Genomic DNA, 18,281 nt, shown 5'->3' on the forward strand with positions numbered 1-18,281 from the left:
AGCATCAAAGAGGTGTGGATGATTTACAAAAACGACGAGATGTCGTTGAATGTTCTTGTTAGTGCGGCAATGACTTACGAAGATACTCAATCAATCTATCATTCTTAAACAATAAACTATTAACATGACATCTTTAAGCATCATTGTATTGTAAAAAATTTTTTTTATTAAAGAATAAAGATAAATGCAGATTTTTTATGCGGAGTAAAGCAGATTTACTATGAAAATATCTGGCATCTCTGCTCGACGTGATCAGCGTTGCCTGGTTTGCAGATTTATGTGGCAAAGGTAAGATTTTTTTCGGTGTTACCCACATTATCAGATCCGAATGGATTCCGAATCAATTCCGAATCGGCGAGAAATTTTCATTCGGAATTTCATGTGGAAATCATAATGGATTCCGAATCAATTCCAACTCCAGTGCAACAACCGATTCCGAATGAACCGGTTCGCCTACAACCGGTTGATTCGGAAATCATTCGGAATTGAGTGAGAAGATGCGGACTGAATTGTCAATTCGTCTTCTTCTTCTTCTTTCCTGATTTTGCACGTTTTCGTGCTGATTTTCAGTTTATTTTTAAACGAAAACATTATATAACTGAATAACAAATTTAAATCTTCATGTTTTTCGGATACACAGAACTAGTAAAAAACCAGTTCTTCTTAGAATCCCAACATAAACTATTGAAATTCGCTGGAAATTAACAAAACGGCCTACCTTAGTCAGCATCATCCATTCCTCTAGCTGGAGTGTAGTGAAATGGCTTAAGTCGCTTAAATTTCACACTAACACATTGATAAAATGAGCCAATATTCAATGACATTTATAATGTCACTGTCAATCAGGTTGATCGAGCAGCTAACTCAGGCGAAAATTCCAGCACTGAACCGATCGAGCACTAAAAAATCATGCAGTCGAGTAAGAATTCATTGCTCATTCCGTCATTTCGATAATGTGGGTATGTGCAGGAAGCCAATTTTGGGTAAAATGGGTTTTACTTATTTTTGAGTAAAAGCATCAATAGTACTGATTAGGTAGAAACTACGCAAGCGATATAAAAATCAACTTGGGTAATTTGATTTCAGTTTTCATTCGATGGTTTGAAAAATAAAACGCAAACAATAAAGTCAACTTTATTTATTTAATATTCACCTTTTTACATATTTCAACAATGTAATTTTGCTCAGATGATTTGTTACCGTTACATTTACAAAATTCAGAATGAGTAATAAAATGAAATCTGTTCGCACTCTTATGGGAATTCATATTCATTGTACTTTGCAATTGGAGCTGCAACAGTATTAAATCTACAGACTATATCATTGAACTGCCAAGGCTGCTCTATTGAGCTGCTAGAACTGCACCGTTGAGCGATCGAACGCATCTCAGTATCTTCCATCGCCTGAAATGATATTGCGGTGTAATTATTGTTTTAAAAAGAAATTATACTAAGCTACTCACACTGCGATTGATGACAATCATTGAATTATTCTCCCAAAACCGGCAATTTTACAAAATAATTTCACTCACTTCAAATCTGACCGATAGTTTCAGCGATGCAACACACAAATTTTTTTTACCTAACAGCAACTTATTGAAGTAAACTACACTGTTGAGTGAAAACTACTTTTCACCCAACAATTAAAAACATGCTTGATTACTTCATGTTAGGTGAATTTAAGTGAACCGTTGGTTTTTTTTTTTTGGCAGCGTGTAACTAAACAAAATAATTTTGAGTACATTGCACACAAACTACCTAATCTTAGGTAGTTTTCGTCGGGCACATGCAAAAAAATATTTAAAGACGAGTTATATTTACTCTACAATTGAGTCGTATTTACTTAATTTTAAGTTGTTATGGTTTACTTATTTTCAATGATTTTCAATATTCCGCACAGATTTTAAAAATCAGTTGTTTTTCAAAGAAGGACAAATCTTATAAAAGTAAACAAATCGAGTTTATCTCTCCTACCATTGCATATCGGATTTCCCTGCCATAGGCGACGGTTTTGAAATAGTATGCGATATACAAAAGGGAAAGCATCGCTCTGATTGGCACATTGTCGCAATGCTGAATTACCGGTAGCGACACCTACCAATGAAAAATGGAACCAAGAAAAGGAGGATTCTTCCGAAAATTTTTATATCAGCAGTAGTGATTTGCAACGATTTTTTGTTTATTATATAGTACTAATAGATATCAGAAATGAAAGCAAATTCGGAGTACAAGAAAATCGATTACCACTACTTTTTCAGTGCAAACTTTCTATGGAAATGTTGTGCAGTGGTGTAGCCGTAAACAAGCTATTGTTGCTCTATCAAGTTGTGAAGCTGAATATGTAGCAGCGTGTGATGCCGTTAAGGAAATGCTGCGGTTATTGAAGGTCATGAATGATTTGAATCTGAAAGTGCAGTTACCGTTAACAATTTTTGAGGACAATTCTGGTTGTATTAGCGTTTCGGAGAACCCTGAGACACGTCGATCGAAGCATTACGATGTTCGATACCATTTTCTACGAGAAAATGTAAGGGATAAATTGTTTAAGCTAGAGCGAATTCCCTCAGAGAATCAAGTTGCTGATACTCTAACTAAACCATTGGGTAAAATTTTGTTTGTTCGCCATCGAGAAAATTTGGGATTAGCTGACTTGAGAGGAGGTGTAGGTGAGTAGATTCAGCAAGTCAACACCCTCCGGATGAATCACCTTGTAGTAAAAATAAAACGTTTCTTTTTCATTCAGTGTAACTTAGTCTGCAAAATTAAATACACACATTACGTTGTTTTTTCTCTAATCAAAATTAAATCGTGTTGTTTAGTTGAATCTAAGACAAGACCTGACAACTGGCTTCTTATTCTTCCTCCCGAATTATCCTTTTCGTCATTTTGGCCCTGTGGGATAAATACCAACGTATCGGCTACAGATTTTTTAATAACTTTATGCTAAGAACAAAATATTTATTTAATTCAAATTTTTAGACTCGGATTTTGATTTGCAATAAACATGAAAAATGTTTTGGTGAATGCATTTTTTATTATATATTAACACTTAAAAACAATTAATTGAGCTTTGATGACAAAACACGAGATATCTCATGTTGAACGCATAACCGAATCCATTGTGGACGTATTACCGGATCTTTTGGAAACCGGAAAAAGTCAAGTTTGGATAGAAATCTTTTTTGGTTACACTTTAATTCACTAAAACTAAAAACGACTTGATGCTGATTTTAATTACACAGTGCTGTCATTATAAACATTCATTACAAATGAGATTGAAATAAGTGAGACATTCTCTGAAAATTTTCATTTTCATTGTTGAGCTAAAATTATACTATTGAGAGTGCGAAAAGAATCTGAACTGTTCTGATTGACATTTAGAAGTATAATAATTTTATTTAATGAGATTTATTATCTATGCCTACCATGATAAGTGTTAAGTCACAGGTTACTGTTCTTCAACACTCCTCCTTAAGCTGTTGACTTCAAATCAACAATCCCATCGCCTTTCGATTATTTTCAAGCTTGATTCGTTGAAGTGGTTTGGTTAAACCATCTGCTACTTGCTCACTTGTTTGAACGTAAGAAAGATTGACAATTCTTCAATCCAGTGCATCTCGGATGAAGTGGTGACGGATGTCAATATGCTTCGTTCGTGGTGTGTTTCCGCCATTGCGAGCAATACAAATTGTGCTCTGGTTGTCGCATCGCAATTCGATTGGGCCTATTTCTCTCAGTTGTGACATCAGTCCTTGCCACCAGGATGCTTCTTGTACAGCCGCAGACAGAGCCATGTACTCGGCCTCACAGGTCGATAGCGAAACAGTAGTCTGCCGTTTACAGCTCCAGGATATTGCTCCTCCTTGCAGCAAGAATATGTAGCCGCTCGTTGATCTCCTGTCATCTAGATCTGATGCCCAGTCTGCATCGGAATATCCAACGAGTTTTGAGTTGGCATGCGTAAAATAGCATAGCTTCATCGTCGATGTTCCTCTCAGGTAACGTAAGAGATGCTTGACTGCTTCCCAGTGCTTCGGTCCAGGATTATTGTTGAACCTACTCAAAAGGTTAACAGCAAACAGGATATCTGGTCTAGTGCATTGTGAAAGATACATCAGGCATCCAACAGCTTCTTGGTATGGAATGTTCTTCATCCTCTCAGTTTCTTCTGGTGTCTTTGGTGACATTTCCTTCGTTAGCTTGTCTGCGGCATTCATCGGTGTGGTAATAGCTTTCGCATCTTGCATGTTGAAGCGACGCAAGATGGAATTGATGTAAGTTTCTTGATCCAGCATAACAGAATTCTTCTTGCGAACGATCCGAATACCCAAACAGCTTGCAGCAGGTCCCAAATCTTTCATGCGAAATCTACTGCTTAGCTTGTTCTTGACATTATTCTTCAATTGGTCGTCGTTGGAGAATATCAGCATATCGTCAACATACACGGCAATAAAAAGAATCTTATCATCTTGGATCCAGTAGTACAGGCATGGATCGTATTCTGAAGCCATTAGTCCGAAACTTTTCAATGCAGTATCGAGCTTAATGTTCCAGACTCTGCTTGACTGTTTGAGTCCATACAACGCCTTGTTTAAGCGGCAAACCAGGCGGGGCTCTCCTGATTTTACGAAACTGGGGGGCTGCTCCATGTAGATTTCTTCTTCCAAATCTCCTTGTAAAAACGCCGTTATGGCATCCATCTGGTCTATTTGCATATTGTACTTGGCTGCTAGTGCAAATAGATACCGCAGTGAACTGTGACGAACAACAGCAGAATAGGTTTCGTCGTAGTCCACCCCCTTTCGCTGCGAGTATCCTTTTATGACCAACCGTGCTTTATAGCGACAGATGTTTCCATTGGCATCATGCTTCGTCTTGTAGACCCACTTGCATTTAATGGCTGCTCTACCTTCCGGTAGCTCTGTCAGCTGCCAAGTGTCGTTGTTCATTAGTGCCTCGTATTCTTCCTTCATGGCAGCCTTCCATTGTCCGGAATCGTTCCTGGATAACGCTTCTTGATGTGTGACCGGATCATCATCATTTCTGACATCGGCTTGGGGTGAGGGTTGAACAACCGCACTTAAATGACCTTAGACGGCAATATGTGGTCCACTGGCATCGGTGTCTGCATCATCAGACTGTAAAGAATTGATATGCGGCAGACATTTGCTCGATAGGTGAAAATCGTCATATTTGCCTGGTAGTTTGTGCTCCCGACCGCTGCGCCTCAACACCTGTGACTGAGGTGGATTTGAAGATTGTCGCGGTGGGAGCACTGAAGTCACATCATTCACAGATTCTATGGATGTATTATTCTCACCGCTACTATCTTCGTTCGCATCGGTAGTTTCATCGTCGGTGAAAAATTCATCTTCGTCTTCATCAGGTCGATCTTCTTTAGACTGCATTGGGTCTTCTTCGGGTGACAAGGACACAACTTCCTCGAAATCTTATTGAATCAGTGTACGATCTCTTGTGGATTCGTTTTTTACTTGCACCTTTTCGCGAACCATTTCGTCAATGAAAGTCACTTCTCGACTTTTGATGATGCGCCTAGATTTTTCATCATACAGCCTATATCCCTTTGTAGCTTCGTCGAAACCATTCACAATCGATCGATTGGCTCGCTCTGCCATGCCATTCTGCTCTGGAGTGTAATCACAGACTAACAGACATGACAGTATGAGTAAATTCTAATAAAAATTATTTTTCGTGATGCACTAGTTCCACCTATATTGGACTGCGCGAACTATTTACTATCTGTACACCCCTTGTGTTATGTAAAAGTTTTTTTACTAGTTGGTTTCCCCTCGTTTGTCAACACCGATCAGCTGCTTGCAGGGATGCCTGATTTCATCAAAATATTTGAAAATGAATCGTCACAATGATTTATTGGATTACGTTGATAATATATTTAACTTTTTCTTGATGTTGGAGGGTAACCATTTATTCGACTCAAATTTGTTCATCTAGACTATTTTTTATTGTGTTGGTAGTTTTCACCCGAAATTAAGTGGCGGCAGACCAGAAGCAAGTAAATATTGTAGCAAAACGGGTTCGATTATTTATTGAGTTGGAGGATGAGAAGTAGGCGCAATTATGTATATAGTTTAGGCAATATCAAAGATAAACTCAAGATAGAGTAGTCTGCGATTTCTTAGGTATCATTTGAATAGGACCCCTCGATGAGCTCGGTTCACTGTCAATTTGAGTATTTTGAAGCAAAACAACAAGTGTCTGATCACTAGATGCGTCGTAACTATGACAATGATTGTTTATGTTTGGAAAAATATCAAGTTACAGTATGAACGATATTGAGAAATTTCGCTTTATATCAGTGATTCTTAGAATAAGAAAGTGAAAACTACTTAGAACCATTGGCTAGAATTTATTTAGTTTGTTATAGCCTCATCCCATGAAGCATCAGTTGTGGCAAGAAATCATTATATGCTGAATGTAAACATATGTGTGCTTCCTTTCTAACTTGTATTGTTTCCATGGCATTTTGTCGGAACTAGTCGACGCTTGTTAACGGAGGGTCAATAAAATTACATTATTACTGAACCAACTGGTTCATGATTACTGACCCAACATTTTTCAATGAAACGTATGGAACATTGTAATCTTCAGTTTATCTTTGGCAATATGTATTAAATCTGTATCCTGCATGAAATTCGCATGGACGTATACAAATCAATACATTACAGGTAATTCTGTATGAATGGCAACTCTGTTGGTAAATGAAAAAAATAAAGACAGTCTAGATGACAGACATCATGTTTTTGATAGGGTAACGTTGCGCCATCATGACACATGTGAGTACTGTCCCAAATAATGGAATATTCGAAATGACCGTTAAAATGATTGAAGAATCAAATTTGAGTGTCCTGTCTGTTAGTCTGTGGTGTAATCGTTAGTGGTCTGATGTCGAATTCCGTGTTGTTTCAAATAGCATTCAAATCCTCGGTTTACATACTCTTTCCCGTTGTCGGTTCGAATTACCTTGAGTTTCGAACCCGATTGACGCTCCGCCATCGCATGAAATTCTTTGAACGCATCCAGAACATCTCTCTCGGATTTCGACTTGAGGAAGTACACCCACATACGACGAGATCTATCATCTACGAAGACAATGTAGTATCTATTACCTCCAAGTGACTTTAGCTCCATCGGGTCGCAAATATCGGAGTGAACTATCTCGAGCATTTCGGTAGCACGAGATCCTTGTTTACTGAAAGGATGTCGACATTGCTTCCCCATTGGACAAACTCTGCAGTTTTCCTTGCTGCCGCCGTTGATTTTCACGCCATCAACCAAGCCATTGGCTAGTTGCCGAGTGCTTTTGATATCCAAGTGGCCCAATCTCTTATGCCAAACCTCCAAGCTTGCCGCAGACAAACAAGCTAACGCGCTTTTTGTATCCTGCCGATCCTGATCCAGTTTAAAGAGATTGTTTTCATGGATTCCGGTCGCTATTACGTCGCCATCCTTATCAACCACTCTACATCCATGGTTGGTGAAAATAACAGTATGTCCTTTCTTCACAATTTGACTCACAGACAGTAGGTTTACACTGAGCTCTGGTAACAGCTGAGTCTTCTCTACCGGTATGACTTCGCGACAACGTGGTTTCAGAACTGACGAGCCAGTTGCCAACACTTTCATATTACCTCCGTTTGCAGCTACAACTGTTCCAGAGAATTGCTTCATATTCTTCAAGAGATTCTGATTCCGGGTCATATGCATGCTTGCACCCGAATCAAAAAACCAGTCATCATCTTGAGGGGAATTGAATGTTGAAAGAACTGCACGTAACGCATTACTTTTTTGTTGCAGCATTTTGCATTCTTTCGCTATGTGCCCGAACTTCTGACATTTTCGACACTTCGGTCCTTTTGAAGAATCAGATTTCTTGGTTCGCATTCCACTGTGGTTTTAATGGCATCTCCAGTAATAGGTATGCCAGAATTTTCAAGTGCCATGATCATCGCACGATACTCATCAGGAAGTCCAGCTAGCAGTAGTGTACCGACCCATTCCGCAGAAATAGCAAACCCAATTCCGTCCAGCTGGTGCGCTGTCGTCACGATTTGATTAACGTAGTCAGTCATTGATTCACACGATGATAGCTCTGTCTTGATCAGCTTGTGCAAAAGACCGATTCGCCTGGTTAGGCCCGTGTCCTCGAAAGCTTTCTCCAATTTTGACCAAACTTCCTGAGCAGTTTGTGCTTCCCTGACGTGGACGTAGTTAACCGGGTCAAGAAGCAGAATGATCAACGCACGCGCCTTGCGGTTTTTTCCAGCATCGATAGCTTCATAGGTACCGTCCGCCTACAATTTCGGTTTCACTGCATCTCAGAGTTCTTCGAGCTCCAGATAAGTCTGCACCGCAAACTTCCAAGTGGCCCAATTCTCACGACCGATGAGACGTTCAATTCCGGAAAGACTTGAAATATATTGACTACCAGCTGCGCTTGAACCACTGCCGCTTGAAGTCATTTTGCTTCAATAAATTCTAGAATGTTCAATCTAAGAAAAACGTATAGGCCCACAACCTATTGAGAGTGCGAAAAGAATCTGAACTGTTCTGATTGACGTTCAGAAGTATAATAATTTTATTTAATGAGATTTATTATCTATGCCTACCATGATAAGTGTTAAGTCACAGGTTACTGTTCTTCAACATATACATTTTAATAAACTTGTTTTCTGATTTTCTTTACTTGGCATCATTGCTCACGTACCCTGCAAAAGTTTTTTCTTTTCACAATGTGCGGGTAGCAACATCAAAATCAGCCAATCAGAAACTGGTCCATTTTGGAACAAAAACAGACCCCCAGTTGTCAGGTCTTGTCTTATATTATGTTCACACTATGAGTTAAAACGTGTTTTAACTCCGATATCATGTTTTAAGCGAAATAACATGTTTTACTTTTACGTTATTTCATATTCATAAACGTCACATTAAAACATGTTTTCCCGAAATAACATGATATAATCGTGAGTAAAGCACAACCCTGCTAGCATTTTCCTTCACTTTTCGACTATGTCAATTGACAAGCTGTCCAACAACAGCAGTTTTCCATCGAAGTAGCCATGTGATCATAATAAAACAAAACTGGAAACTGGTACAACCATTTTTGTTTTTTTTTTGTATTAAGAGATGACTTTTTTGGTCATTTGTTGCTCAAACATATTTATTTCTCTCAAATGGCCAACGTTTTGAAGCAATAAACCTTCGAAACGTTGCTAATTAGCGTGAAAAGGTAGCATCATCCATAGCTAGGAGAAGTACCTGGCTTGTTTCTTATTTTTAGTACGATTAAAGAGTTCGGTTCTGTAAATAAAAATCATGTTACTGAATTAAATGTTCGACACATATTATTTATTACTTTATAATGTGTGTCTAGGGATTGATCGTTGTTTTAAAAATAAGGCTTCAAGTTTCGACGTTCATAAATTCTTAGTATCAATAGAATTATGCTGACCATTGAGAACTAGTAGTGAAAGCTTCCATAGTTTAGTTTGCCCATTACAATGCGATACTGATAGAAAAACATTCATTTTTACCTACTGATGTCTAAGTCTGTCAAAGGTAATATCCTCCATAGCTAGAAAAAGAAACGGTCTATATCTCATTTTTCGAATGTTGCCAATGTACATTATCTTTTTCGCATCAGATCACGGATCGAATAGCAGGAAAGTTGGAGCACTGAATCGTTTATTAAAAAGCACAACATTATTTCTGTGACATAGACATGTTTGCACTTTGTTTCTAATCAATTTCAATAACAAACAGTATGTCATGTGTATAACACGTAATCCGAGTGTGAACAGTTCGGTTTTAACTTTATATTACTTTCGTTAAAACGTGTTATTTTCTGATAGTGTGAACATAGTATTATACTATGTTCACACTATGAGTTAAAACATGTTATAACTCCGATATCATGTTTTGAGCGAAATAACATGTTTTACTTTTGCGTTATTTCATATTCATAAACGTCACATTAAAACATGTTTTCCCGAAATAACATGATATAATTGTCAGTAAAGCACAACCCTGCTAGCATTTTTCTTCACTTTTCGACTATGTCAATTGACAAGCTGTTCAACAACAGCAGTTTTTCATCAAAGTAGCCATGTAGTCATAATAAAACAAAACTGAAAACTGGTACCAACGTTGCCAGGTATACAGATTTCTCGGTATTTATACAGATTTTTGACCTCTATATCACAATACAGGTATGTTCTCCCAAAATACCGATAATTCACGGATCACACAGATAAGTACCGATTATGATTTTTAGCTTGAGTAGACATGAGAAAAGGTTGTCGTGGGACCTTTTTTTCGCTCACCTTTTCGACTACTTATGTAGAAGAGATATTGATGCAGACAGATTTTTGCGCCGACTACATATTTTAGGAAAAATGACATGGCAACGCAGATAGGTACAACCATTTTTCTTAGTGTGAACAGTGCGGTTTTAACTTTATATTACTCTCGTTAAAACATGTTATTTTCGGCCAGTATGAACATAGTATTAGAGATGAATATTCGAACGATTCCCAAAACCAACAATTTTTTGTTATTATAAAAAACTGTATAATGAAGATATGAGTTGTACTTGTATAGGAAATAGTAATTGCATAATTTCATATGGTAAATGAAATGACTCGAGATCAGGATGATAATGAAACGTAAAAATATTATATAAGAAAGATTCATAATTGTGATTGTCATCAGGGTATACTGCTGTAAAGTTAGCTTCAAACAGATTTATATTGCATTTGAACTACGTAATGCGGTTATTATATTTCGTTCAAGGAGCTCCTTGTATTGAAAATTTCTTCCGAAAAAGTCGTTCAAAAGTCAATAAATTCAGAAGAATAATCGATTTTATTTTTTCGTTTGATTGTATAAAATTCTTGTAAATTTAGTCTATGTGTAGTGTGTAAGCAATTTGCTCAAGAAAGTTTTAGTTTTAGTAGAAATTCCAATTAGCTTACAAGTAGACTCATCTAATTTTATCATGGAAAAGTTTTCTTCTATAAAATGCATTTCGTAAATATGATTATCATTAGAGCATACGACAATTCTTTTGAATATAAAATAAACGCCGTATTCTTCGGTCACTAAATATTTCCCCAAATATAGTGTGTTCACTGTCTTCGATGGAGAAATTACAATCGTTATACAGTTTGGCTTTTAGGTTTTGTGTTTATAAAATGCGTGGCCGCCGGTTTATATGCAAAAGCATTATGCTTAAAACTAGCCAACGATTCAAAATTTCTGTTCAGGTTATATTTATTATCTATGGATTCATCCAAATGAAAATATTTGACGACCATCTTGTGTCCTATGTTTTGCGATTTTTTTTATTTTTTTGGCAAAGCTCTTGAACTTTGGGTTGAAGGAAGTCCATGTCGCGAATCTGATAGGGCTCCAATGATTTGCTGCTAATATCGCTCTACCTCTAGGTTAGCTAATTTCACCAGCTCGAAACAATTTCTCGCGCCCACTCTGTCTGCAGCAGAGATGCCAGATATTTTTAAAAAAATCTGTATAGCTTTATACAAAAAGTGTGTATTAATCTATATTCACTAATAAAATGACAACGTTGTAGAATGGTAGACTCAATCAGTCGTTGCCGCGTTCACAATAATATTCAACGACGAATTTTTTTTATCCACAACAATTGAATTGTAATTCCATAAATCTCGGTTGATTTTGCAGATGGCCTTAAGAGCAAGTGGCAATTATCTTTGTTTACTCTTTCTTTCGATTATTGTGAGAAAGTGAAAAAAGAGAAACTGTCACTTGCTCTTATGGCCTTCTGAAAAATCAACCGAGTTATTTATCTAGTTTGAAATTGTTGATTTCATTATTTGACATAAAATTTCTACGCCCAATATGCAACGTTAAGATCATGCAGCTCTCAGTTTGACGGTAAAGTTTCATGATGCAATTACTTCCTTGTATATCAGTTCAAATTGTTTTCAAATTATAATATAAATGGATTTCACAACAGATTTTCATATAAATTTGTGATTTCTCCATTGATTGACAGACTTTTATCTCGTCACTGGAATCAAATACTAAAAGATAGCTCAGACAGAAAAGTTTAATATTTTATTTCTTACTTATCGTGAAATCTGAATAAATCTGTATTAAATTGAGGAAATCTGTATAAAATCCGTACTCTGTATTAAATCTGTATGAGCATGTAAAAATCTGTATAACACATACAGATTAATCTGTATAAATAGCATCTCTGGTCTGCAGCTTTAGGGCATTTTCAGTAGTGTTCTAGTTCTAGATGCATAATTTATGTCAGTTACAAAATTTTAATCTGGATTTTATAACAAGAAAAATTGGCAGCCCCAGCAGTGTTTCACTCGTGCTTCAAATATACAAAACATAGAACGACATCGTAGACCAGTTTTAAATTTGACAGAAGAACTGGTCGAATAAATAAAAATATAATGACTTGCTGGGGATACGTTTGTTCCAGTTTCTGCTCTATTCTAGATCTTCCATATAGAACTTCTAGTTGCTGAAATTGCTCTTTGAGTTGAGAATAATCTGCAGTTTAACCCGCTGGTGAGGAATTCTGGCAACCGTCAGAAGGCTGGCTACATTCCGGCTACTGTCAAAGTTGTCCAAGCGAAATTGCGTCATTATGGTGAAATGTAGCAGAATGCGAAAATCGCGTTTATGATCAATTATTCAAAAACTAGACCGATTTTCGAAAAACCAAAAACACTTAAGTTTTCGAAATCAAATTTATCATAACTAAGTATTCTTAGAATTTTGAAATTTTGCTTTGCCGAGACGTAATTGGTTTGTATATACGGTTACTGTTCCGTTCTACGAGGATGATTTCAGAACTGAAAAGTAGTGTTTGTAGCAGAATTTCACAAAGAATCTGAAAATGCAACTCAAAATTATAAAATATTAGCTAAAACAACCGGAATTGGAAAAAGTTTACATAAACTTTTCCGCATTTTTTCATTGCTTGCACGCTGCTGTTTCGTATTGAGGTGGTGTGAGAAATTCACGGTGGGCACGGTGGCATTATATCGTGAGCAAAAATTACACATAAAATAATGACGCGAATTTATGCAGCATCGGTGTTGTGACGGCCGAGAAGAAAGTGCTCACAACAGCTAAATTGGTTTTAATGCTCTTTATTTAACACATTTAATTAATTTCTTCCGCGCCTTGGGATCTTTTTTTCGCTCACCTTTTCGACTACTTATGTAGAAGAGATATTGATGCAGACAAATTTTTGCGCCGACTACATATTTTAGGAAAAATGACCTGGCAACGCAGATAGGTACAACCATTTTTCTTATGTCGTTTTCGCTTGAAGCCAAAACTAACCCAGTTTCAATCCTAAGTGCTGTCAAACTGTTTGTTTGAAGCCAGTTTCGCACCTAGTTTCATCGTCACTGAACTGAAAATCGGGTTAGGTTCGAAACTGAAAATTTTCTCGGTTTCAACCCATACATACAAGAAATTTGGATTGCTGTCGTATCGGTTAAACGTCAAGATTGTTGAACCATTACTGAATCCATAGCAACACAACACGAAGTTTTTGTTTGCGAAAATTTCTGGAAAGCAAAGTATGGATCTGGTTAAAAATTACGATTTGTCGACGGATGTGGCAGGAAATATAATGGAGGAGGGTGATTTTGTTTTTTTGAAGCATTCAACAAGTTAGTAAATTAATGATTTATTAATGAAATAACTTCAGTTGATACATTTCCAGCGGGTGAGTTGAGCAAACACCATTTCGGAACAGTCGCGGCTGCATATGGTCTGGCAAAAGTATACGATGATAGAACTGGTAAGAACTATTTATAATTACCTGAAAGGTACTTATCCGTCAGCAAAGCGAACGATAATAATTTGCCTTATTTGCCTTGTTTGTGAAACATGCATCAAAACGGTACAGAGAATTTACATTAGTCATACATTTTATTGCACCCGACTATCGGATAAGTACCCGTTGAAATATAGCAGTATTCATAACACCAAAACGTGAAAACTAAACTAGGTTTGTTTCCAGACTCATCATTGGAGCATACAACCGATGTATCCAACGAGTTTAATTCTGGTGCAAGCTCGGCTGCAGTTTTCCCGATTCATCCAGCGTCTTCATTGAACGACGTGCGGAAAAACATTCGTATTTGGAGTAAAAATGAAACAAAGCTCATACTAGAGTTGTATGAGGAACGTCTACCGAATATAGGGCCACTCAAAAAGTTTCGGAACAAACATTCTATGCGGGAGAATATTGCGCAAACTATGTCATCTACATTCAACCTCATTTTTACGTTTGCTCAAGTTGAAAACCGTTATAAAACTGTTTTGAAACAAACCAAAAAGGCAAAACTGAGCAATACCATTTCGGGAAATGTATTATCTCAGACAGGGTATGAGCAAGAGATGGCAAAAATTGCTGCTATCGATGATTCCGTAGACCCTTTCTGGTTAACGCAAAATGAAATGCATCATGCTAACATTCCAAACGAATGCCGAAAACATAAATTCGAGTCTTTCAAACGAATACCGAAAACAAAAGCTCCCAAGCAAACTTGGGTAGAAGTAATTAAAGAGCTTTGCGCAAAACGAGAATTACGGCGGGAGGAACGCGAAAAAGAGAAGAGAGATAGAGAAGATCAATGTCAGAAAAGACATGCAGAAAAAATGAAAATCTTGCGAGAATTGGTAAAAGCCAAGGGGCAAATCACTCTAAACTCTAGACAATCTAATACTAATAAACTCATGTCAATCCAAAATAATTCTCTCTAATCTCATTTAATCCCAATTAGTCTAGATAAGTTTGGGTAATTTAGAACTAATCCAACCTAGTTTTGCCTAATTTTCTTTGAAGTGTATCTGTCATTCGAGCTCCCACGCAGAGATGCCATTTGTACAGATTTATCTGTATTATACAGATTTTTACATGCGCATACAGATTTAATACAGAGTACAGATTTTATACAGATTTCTCAAATTAAATACAGATTTATACAGATACCACAAAAAGTAAGAAAGAAATAATGAAACTTTTCCGTCTGAGCGTGTTTGGTTGCCCATATTAAAATGAAAATTTTTTCGTGCAGCTGTTTAATGATGAACATTTATATCATAATTTGAAACCAATTTGAACTGATGTTCAAGGAAGTCATGGCGTCATGAACCTTTATTGTCAGACTGAAAAGTTGTATGACCTGACTTGACGTTGCGTATTGGGCGTTTGAATTCCATGTTTGAATTCCAAGTCATCATTTTCAAAGGAGAAAAGTATATGGATTTACAATTCAATTGTGGTTGATAACAAAAAAAATTAAATTTCGTCGTTGAATATTCTTGTCAGTGCGGCAAGGACTTACGATATAAAGGAATGCTCCTTGCATCTGCCATTCTATAACAATAATCTAATGGAATAACATCCTTAAACATCATTTTATTTCCGAAATTTCCTTTCATTAGTGAATACAGATTTTTTATACAAAGCAATACTGATGAATCTATGAAAATATCTGGCATCTCTGCTCCCGCGTTTACAGCTTTTTATGTCAAAATAATGCTTTTCCAGATCTCGGCTAAACTTCTATAATCCCATTCTAATCCAGCGAGATCCCTGCTAAACTTTTCTACTCCCGGTAAAACTTGTTTGAGTTCAGACAAAGTTTAGAGTGATTTGCCCCTTGGTAAAAGCTGTTCAGAACAACTCTAACGTATGATGAGTGTTTCTTAATATTTGAACGACGTGAATGAATTTAAAGCTTTGTTGAAAACGAATCATGATTATTATATAGAGTATAAAAAAAACAATGCATCCTAATAAAATAGAAAGAATATGCTCTAGAATCACGATTTATTAATATAAATTCATGTTATTATGTTCACAATTTCGCTTCTCTTCGCCTCTCCCAACAACTTCAACGCAGTTGATCTTTGGGAGTTTTCGTCATCGTATTGGCGTACTCCTGGGAGGTTCTCATTCATATCTATGGCTATCCGTTCCGGTAATGAATCGTCCATATCGATGCATATATTATGCAGTACACAGCATGCCAGCACAAACTTGCTTGCTCGTTCAGTATCAAAAAAGTCATGTCTGATCAGCTGTCTAAATCGTTGCTTAAGCAAACCAAATGCATTCTCTATTTTGACTCGTGTTTGGCTATGCTTGATATTTTATCTCCTACGCGTTGGAGACAAGGTTCCGTAATCTTTGTAGGGTGTGAGCAGATATTCTCGTAAAGGATATGCTGCGTCCCCCAGAAGATGAAACTTGCCTTCACACAGTACTGGTAATTCTTTACTAATGGGTGATATAGAGAATATTCTGGCATCGTGAACTTTGCTTGGTGCTCCTATGCAAACATCCATGAAGCGTTTGTTTGAATCGCAAATGCCTTGAAGCGTTATAGATAATAAATCATGGCGGTTTACGTATGTAGTCCTAATCTTGTTTGCTGGTTGTCGAATGTAGATGTAACATCCATCAATACAACCCAACACGTTTATAAATCCAGATATCTGGAAAGAAATGTTTAGTTTTATTAAACGGAAGATTATTTATAGATCAAACGAAGTTATGGAGACTGCATTTCGTTGATTGTAGGTCAAATCGACGACACGACCTGCCACTCGTCTATCGAAACTGTATCGCAAATTTAACTACCCCTCAGTAACTGGTAATGTCAAAACGAAAATGCCTGAAAAACTATTGAAACTGGCAACACAAGTTGATAGATTATTGATTTTAAATAACAGTTACCATAACCTTGGTTACTGCATATTGGAGACTTGGGAAATGTAAACAAAACAAACTGCCTCGAGTGGAATTATTATTAATTTTAATCGAAAAGAGGTCTTCGTTAAGGCTTGCTGGTGCTCGAACATATTAAAAATGACTTCCAGACAATTCAATATTCATGGATGTTTGTTAAATAGTTCAACGTAACCATACTTAGATCTATAATGACTATCTGCTATGTAAATGAGTTTTTAAATGGTGTTAAGTTTTGCAGTCATTCAATCCGTCATTGCGAAACTTTTTATCAGTCCTATCATCAGAATTTGGTATTGAAAGCATATTTGTTATTTTCTAGTGATTTGAGCTCTTCGCAAAGTTCGCAAACTTTGATGAATATGAAAGGAACTTGAACAGCACGGGAATTTAATTTCTCAATATATTAGATCTGATCGAAATTATAGGTTTTGAAGTGCACATCGAAAGCCAACAGTGCAAACAGGTCTCCTTCAAATAATTTGAATATTTGTGTCTCAAACAGAAACCAGATTGTAACTACGGTCTACCGTAAGGCTGCTGGAACTTGTCGAAGTAGTCGAATGTAAAGAGTGTCGGATAGAATTTAACATTTCGTGAAGACTGGTACTAACTTCCGGGTTGGTTGACAGTATGTTAAGCAAAAGTGAAAAAGAAAGACCATCATCATGGATGAGTTAGATGACTACACTGAAGATAGAGCTAATGGGTAGTTGTGGATGATATAGGATGACGCATCTCTGTCGCAACACTACTTCTAGTACCAGATTTAGTTATTGTACTATTGTGGTCGGTGTAAATCTAAAAAGAACGTTGAAACAAAATTTAAATTTATATAAACGTTTCACAACTTTCTCAAATGATTTGTTTATTTATAATAGCGCTCCTTGGTAACTAGTTCATAGCAACTTAAACAGTGTTGCTCAAGAAGTTTATTTTCATGATTATCGAGGGGTCGCTATATTTATGGTAACTGGCGGTAAATCACTCACGAACACTTTTTGTTCAGATTTTTCTTCGGAGTGCCTGGTCGTGTCGTCGGTCAAATTGTCCATAAAATTATGTGTTTGCGCTGTTAATGATACGACTTTTGGTACAATACCTGCTGAAAGCTTCTGGCGAGTTTTTCTTTCTCTTGATGTGTTTCAGGAAAATGTATAAGATTTTTGGCTACATCAACGAAAAAATCAAGAATCGAATTTAAATGTTTATAAAAAGTCGACTCCGAATTTTCATATTATTCAACGATCATATTGGCTGTAGATTTGCTTATACGAAAGTTTTGACAACACTACAGGGTCCGGCACTCGAAGTGTAACCAATTAAATAGGCCATAAATTCAGTTTGGAAAATTACTTTTACTTAATTCAAAGTACAAAATATGTAAAAATAATACAAAATTCAGAATCAATTCACTTTTGCTCGATATGACCACCTTTTGCCTTGACTATGGCCTTGAGACGGTC

The 18,281-nt window shown here is 36.7% G+C and overlaps 1 pseudogene; it reads right to left on the minus strand.

The window, feature by feature from the left end:
• Positions 1-7,852: 7,852 nt before the first annotated feature.
• Positions 7,853-18,046, minus strand: LOC131428953 (uncharacterized; annotated as a pseudogene).
• Positions 18,047-18,281: the final 235 nt, after the last annotated feature.

Source organism: Malaya genurostris, chromosome 2, assembly GCF_030247185.1.
Source record: "Malaya genurostris strain Urasoe2022 chromosome 2, Malgen_1.1, whole genome shotgun sequence".
Classification (NCBI taxonomy): domain Eukaryota; kingdom Metazoa; phylum Arthropoda; class Insecta; order Diptera; family Culicidae; genus Malaya; species Malaya genurostris.